Source organism: Anomaloglossus baeobatrachus, chromosome 7 (genome assembly GCF_048569485.1).
Source record: "Anomaloglossus baeobatrachus isolate aAnoBae1 chromosome 7, aAnoBae1.hap1, whole genome shotgun sequence".
Classification (NCBI taxonomy): domain Eukaryota; kingdom Metazoa; phylum Chordata; class Amphibia; order Anura; family Aromobatidae; genus Anomaloglossus; species Anomaloglossus baeobatrachus.
In genome coordinates this window covers 154,950,767-154,956,766 of record NC_134359.1, presented here as the reverse complement: position 1 = coordinate 154,956,766, position 6,000 = coordinate 154,950,767, and positions in this window count along the sequence as shown.

Below are 6,000 nucleotides of genomic sequence, written 5' to 3'. Positions count from 1 at the left end.
CCACACTCTTGTCCTAGTCAGGTGTAAGACATATTGTTAACGAGGGGGTTACGCTCAAGATCCTCCCCAGACCGAAAAATTGGATAATAGCATAGTTACGGTTGTGCGTAAGACAGTAAATGGAGATAATTTTAAGTAAGACAATTTATCTGAAGCACATCCGAAAGTGAAGGGATTCGGGAATAGAAGTATTTTGGAATTGGCCATACAGGGAGTAATGTTACTGTAGAGTAAATGATAAGACTTTGATTTGCATTTTAGTCATTATATGTAATGGAGTATATATGATCGTTGGACCCGGAGAGGGACCATACTTGAGAATTTTCTATCTAATCTTTTCTTACTCTCTACTACTGTTTTCTTACTCTCTTATATAATGTGGTTTATGTTTATTTTGTGAAAATTCAAAAAAACAGATTAATCATAAATATGTTCCTGCTATTTACTGTGTAATGGTCGTGTCTGACCATAGAGGACAGGTCTGATTATACCTTACAGTCATATGAAAAAGTTTGGGCACCCCTATTAATGTTAACCTTTTTTCTTTATAACAATTTGGGTTTTGCAACAGCTATTTCAGTTTCATATATCTAATAACTGATGGACTGAGTAATATTTCTGAATTGAAATGAGGTTTATTGTACTAACAGAAAATGTGCAATCTGCATTTAAACTAAATTTGACAGGTGCATAAGTATCAGCACCTCAACATAAAAGTGACATTAATATTTTGTAGATCCTCCTTTTGCAAAAATAACAGCCTCTAGTCGCTTTCTGTAGCTTTTAATGAGTTCCTGGATCCTGGATGAAGGTATTTTTGACCATTCCTGTTTACAAAACAATTCCAGTTCAGTTAAGTTTGATGGTCGCCGAGCATGGACAGCACGCTTCAAATCATCCCACAGATTTTCAATGATATTCAGGTCTGGGGACTGGGATGGCCATTCCAGAACATTGTAATTGTTCCTCTGCATGAATGCCTGAGTAGATTTGGAGCGGTGCTTTGGATCATTGTCTTGTTGAAATATCCATCCCCTGCGTAACTTCAACTTTGTCACTGATTCTTGCACATTATTTTCAAGAATCTGGTGATACTGAGTTGAATCCATGCGACCCTCAACTATAACAAGATTCCCGGTGCCAGCATTGGCCACACAGCCCCAAAGCATGATGGAACCTCCACCAAATTTTACTGTGGGTAGCAAGTGCTTTTCTTGGAATGCCGTGTTTTTTTGTCTCCATGCATAACGCCTTTTTGTATGACCAAACAACTCAATCTTTGTTTCATCAGTCCACACGATCTTCTTCCAAAATGTAACTTGCTTGTCCAAAAGTGCTTTTGCATACCTCAGGCGACTCTGTTTATGGCGTGCTTGCAGAAACGGCTTCTTTCGCATCACTCTCCCATACAGCTTCTCCTTGTGCAAAGTGTTGTTGACCGATGCTCAGTGACACCATCTGCAGCAAGATGATGCTGCAGGTCTTTGGAGGTGGTCTGTGGATTGTCCTTAATCAAAAAAGGGCACCCTTAGGTAAACTACCTGGGTATTTTGAAGCAACGCTAAGAAATAATGAAAATATCATAGAATAAATTCAAAATATTTTTATTCCATCATTTTTTATTCAAACATAAACCACACCACAAAGGAGATCATGTTACATCCAAAAAACTGCCTCAGGTTAAGAAAGGTTTGGCATTAAATATCCTACTAAACATTTAGACATCAATTTTCTATATATGGTTCGATTCATACGGTGCAGCGGTTCATCATACTGGCAAAAAAATACACTCATCTATATAGCTTAATCATCCCCAAGCTTAAATTTCATTATTTGGCTATCTCAATAGTGCTTCACCGTTTTATTGGTTGTTATTAAATATGTTAAGATATATGAAAAATCAAGGAAAAAATAGCAATAAATAACTCCTTTCCTATCTGCAGATAAATACACAAAATTTCTTGATTTTACCTCTGAAAATATCAATTTTATCAGTGAAGTCGATATCTACCAATTAATCTGTTTATACACCTTTGAAAACAGCCAAATTTCACATATGGGAAGCAGTGAATAGGGGCATAAGACATCTTGATAAAGCTGGCGCGAAACGTACGTCAAAAAAAAAAAAAAAAAAAAAAAAAAAGGGGAAAGGAGAGAGTCATCCACTGCTCAGGTATTTACTGAAGTCAGGTTAACGCTTAAACTTATGATGATGTTAAATTGGTAAAAGCGATGTGATGTAGAGTTTGTGATTCGTGCGGTGCTCTGTGATATTGTCGGGCATATATTGGGAATTCATATGTTGTTACGGCTACACCTATTATAGCCCTGTGCGGCTTATGCTGGCTACGAATTTACTAGCCGACTGATGGGTAGAGGTGTGTCACTGTTCCATATGTCTAAACCTAGGGGAAATTGCAAATATTGTCTGTCTATCGGCTGGTAGTAGAATTTTTTTGCCATAAAGGCATTTCGAATACAATATTAGATTTAAGTGGCACGGTAATTCCTCCCCTAGCCGTTTAGCTTTATTTCTGGACATATGTCTTTAAAATAGAGGCCTATGTCTTATGCCCCTATTCACTGCTTCCCATATGTGAAATTTCGCTGTTTTCAAAGGTGTATAAACAGATTAATTGGTAGATATCGACTTCACTGATAAAATTGATATTTTCAGAGGTAAAATCAAGAAATTTTGTGTATTTATCTGCAGATAGGAAAGGAGTAATTTATTGCTATTTTTTCCTTGATTTTTCATATATCTTAACATATTTAATAACAACCAATAAAACGGTGAAGCACTACTGAGATAGCCAAATAATGAAATTTAAGCTTGGGGATGATTAAGCTATATAGATGAGTGTATTTTTTTGCCAGTATGATGAACCGCTGCACCATATGAATCGAACCATATATAGAAAATTGATGTCTAAATGTTTAGTAGGATATTTAATGCCAAACCTTTCTTAACCTGAGGCAGTTTTTTGGATGTAACATGATCTCCTTTGTAGTGTGGTTTATGTTTGAATAAAAAATGATGGAATAAAAATATTTTGAATTTATTCTATGATATTTTCATTATTTCTTAGCGTTGCTTCAAAATACCCAGGTAGTTTACCTAAGGGTGCCCTTTTTTGATTAGTTGCTTCCTTGAAGGCTAAGTTGATGCTGTTTTGGACTTTGTGTGTTTCTGTGGATTGTCCTTGACTGTTCTCACCACTCTTCTTCTCTGCCTTTCTGATATTTTTCTTGGCCTGCCACTTCTGGGCTTCACAAGAACTGTACCTGTGTTCTTCCATTTCCTTACTATGTTCCTCACAGTGGAAACTGACAATTTAAATCTCTGAGACAACTTTTTGTATCCTTTCCCTGAACAACTATGTTGAATAATCTTTGTTTTCAGATCATTTGAGAGTTATTTTGAGGAGCCCATGATGCCACTCTTCATATGAGATTCAAATAGGAGAACTACTTGCAAGTGGCCACCTTAACTACCTTTTCTCATGATTGGATACACCTGCCTATGAAGTTCAAAGCTCAATGAGGTTACAAAACCAATTTAGTGATTCAGTAAGTCAGTAAAAAGTAGTTAGGAGTGTTCAAAACAAGAAATTGATAAAGGTGCCCATACTTATGCACCTGTCAAATTTAGTTTAAATGCAGATTGCACATTTTCTGTTAGTACAATAAACCTCATTTCAATTCAGAAATATTATTGAGTCCATCATTTATTAGATATATGAAACTGAAAAAGCTGTTGCAAAACCCCTAATTGTTATAAAGAAAAAAGGTTAACATTAATAGGGGTGCCGAAACTTTTTCATATGACTGTATCTCCTGGGCCGGGGATTAAATAAATAGTATACAGACATTACAGCACAGGATCGCAAATAATTCTTTCTCTGAGGTAAAACATTTTTTAAAAACAAGCAGGGAAATGTTTTGTCTCACACAAAGAATCAGCTATGATCCCATGCTGTAATGTCTTTTGCATCCTCCCCTGCTCAGGAGCTGTGGTATGATCAGACCATATCCCTGCACAGTCAGACACAGCTATTAGTACATCGCAAGGGCACATTTATAAGATTATCTCAGCATAGGAACATTTTCTTTAATCACATCCAGTTTTGGAACTTATTATTCCAAGATCTATTGATTAATATGATCTTTAAAATTAATGGTTTTACTACTGAAAAAAGGCTGTTATGTTACTGTTACTGCAGTATATTTTAAAACACTTTGTGAGGGAGATAGAATTCTTTAAATTTCTGTATTATGGAGATTTCTCTTTTGGATTTCAAAAAAATTAAAGACTGGCATCGCCGTCTTAGAATCCAGTAAGCACACTTTCTGTGACACACAAGCCTTGGAATCAGGATTTTTTTTTTTAGTAGCAAAATTAGAAATGAGGATTTAATACTGCTCCTCCTTGTTTGCAATGTGTGGAGAATTAAAAAACAGTCTGCTAATAAGGCGCTCTAACTGCACTATATCTTAGATCAATCACTTCAAAGTCACACTGGGTACCTACATATCATCTAAATCTTTGGATTAGAATTCACAAACTGAGATTGCAACTCCCATTTCAATCTGGTGCATTGTACACCATAACTAAATTAGACCTTTTTCTATTCCTAAGACAAATGAGCAGTGCGCTCTGACCTCTCATCTCTATACTGTACCAGCATATAATGACACTACTAGGCCAATCCCTATCTTTTACAATGGGGGTGATTAGCTCCAGTAGACAATGTGATAGCTGTAGGACTTCACATTTTGTGGAACCCCGTGTGGCTGCCCATGATGTTATTATCACGCTCTCTGCATATTCATCTATGTGTGAAGTAGAGACAGGCATTTTTATTTGACGATATTTGAGAATCAAAGACCTGCAAATTTAGGAAATTTGACTCATAGTCGATCCTCCAGAAATCGATAAACTGAACTACAGTTAGGTCCAGAAATATTTGGACAGTGACACAAGTTTTGTTATTTTAGCTGTTTACAAAAACATGTTCAGAAATACAATTATATATATAATATGGGCTGAAAGTGCACACTCCCAGCTGCAATATGAGAGTTTTCACATCCAAATCGGAGAAAGGGTTTAGGAATCATAGCTCTGTAATGCATAGCCTCCTCTTTTTCAAGGGACCAAAAGTAATTGGACAAGGGACTCTAAGGGCTGCAATTAACTCTGAAGGCGTCTCCCTCGTTAACCTGTTATCAGTGAAGTAGTTAAAAGGTCTGGGGTTGATTACAGGTGTGTGGTTTTGCATTTGGAAGCTGTTGCTGTGACCAGACAACATGCGGTCTAAGGAACTCTCAATTGAGGTGAAGCAGAACATCCTGAGGCTGAAAAAAAAGAAAAAATCCATCAGAGAGATAGCAGACATGCTTGGAGCAGCAAAATCAACAGTCGGGTACATTCTGAGAAAAAAGGAAATGACTGGTGAGCTTGGGAACTCAAAAAGGCCTGGGCGTCCACGGATGACAACAGTGGTGGATGATCGCCGCATACTTTCTTTGGTGAAGAAGAACCCGTTCACAACATCAACTGAAGTCCAGAACACTCTCAGTGAAGTAGGTGTATCTGTCTCTAAGTCAACAGTAAAGAGAAGACTCCATGAAAGTAAATACAAAGGGTTCACATCTAGATGCAAACCATTCATCAATTCCAAAAATAGACAGGCCAGAGTTAAATTTGCTGAAAAACACCTCATGAAGCCAGCTCAGTTGTGGAAAAGTATTCTATGGACAGATGAGACAAAGATCAACCTGTACCAGAATGATGGGAAGAAAAAAGTTTGGAGAAGAAAGGGAACGGCACATGATCCAAGGCACACCACATCCTCTGTAAAACATGGTGGAGGCAACGTGATGGCATGGGCAGGCATGGCTTTCAATTACACTGGGTCACTTGTGTTTATTGATGACATAACAGCAGACAAGAGTAGCCGGATGAATTCTGAAGTGTACAGGGATATACTTTCAGCCCAG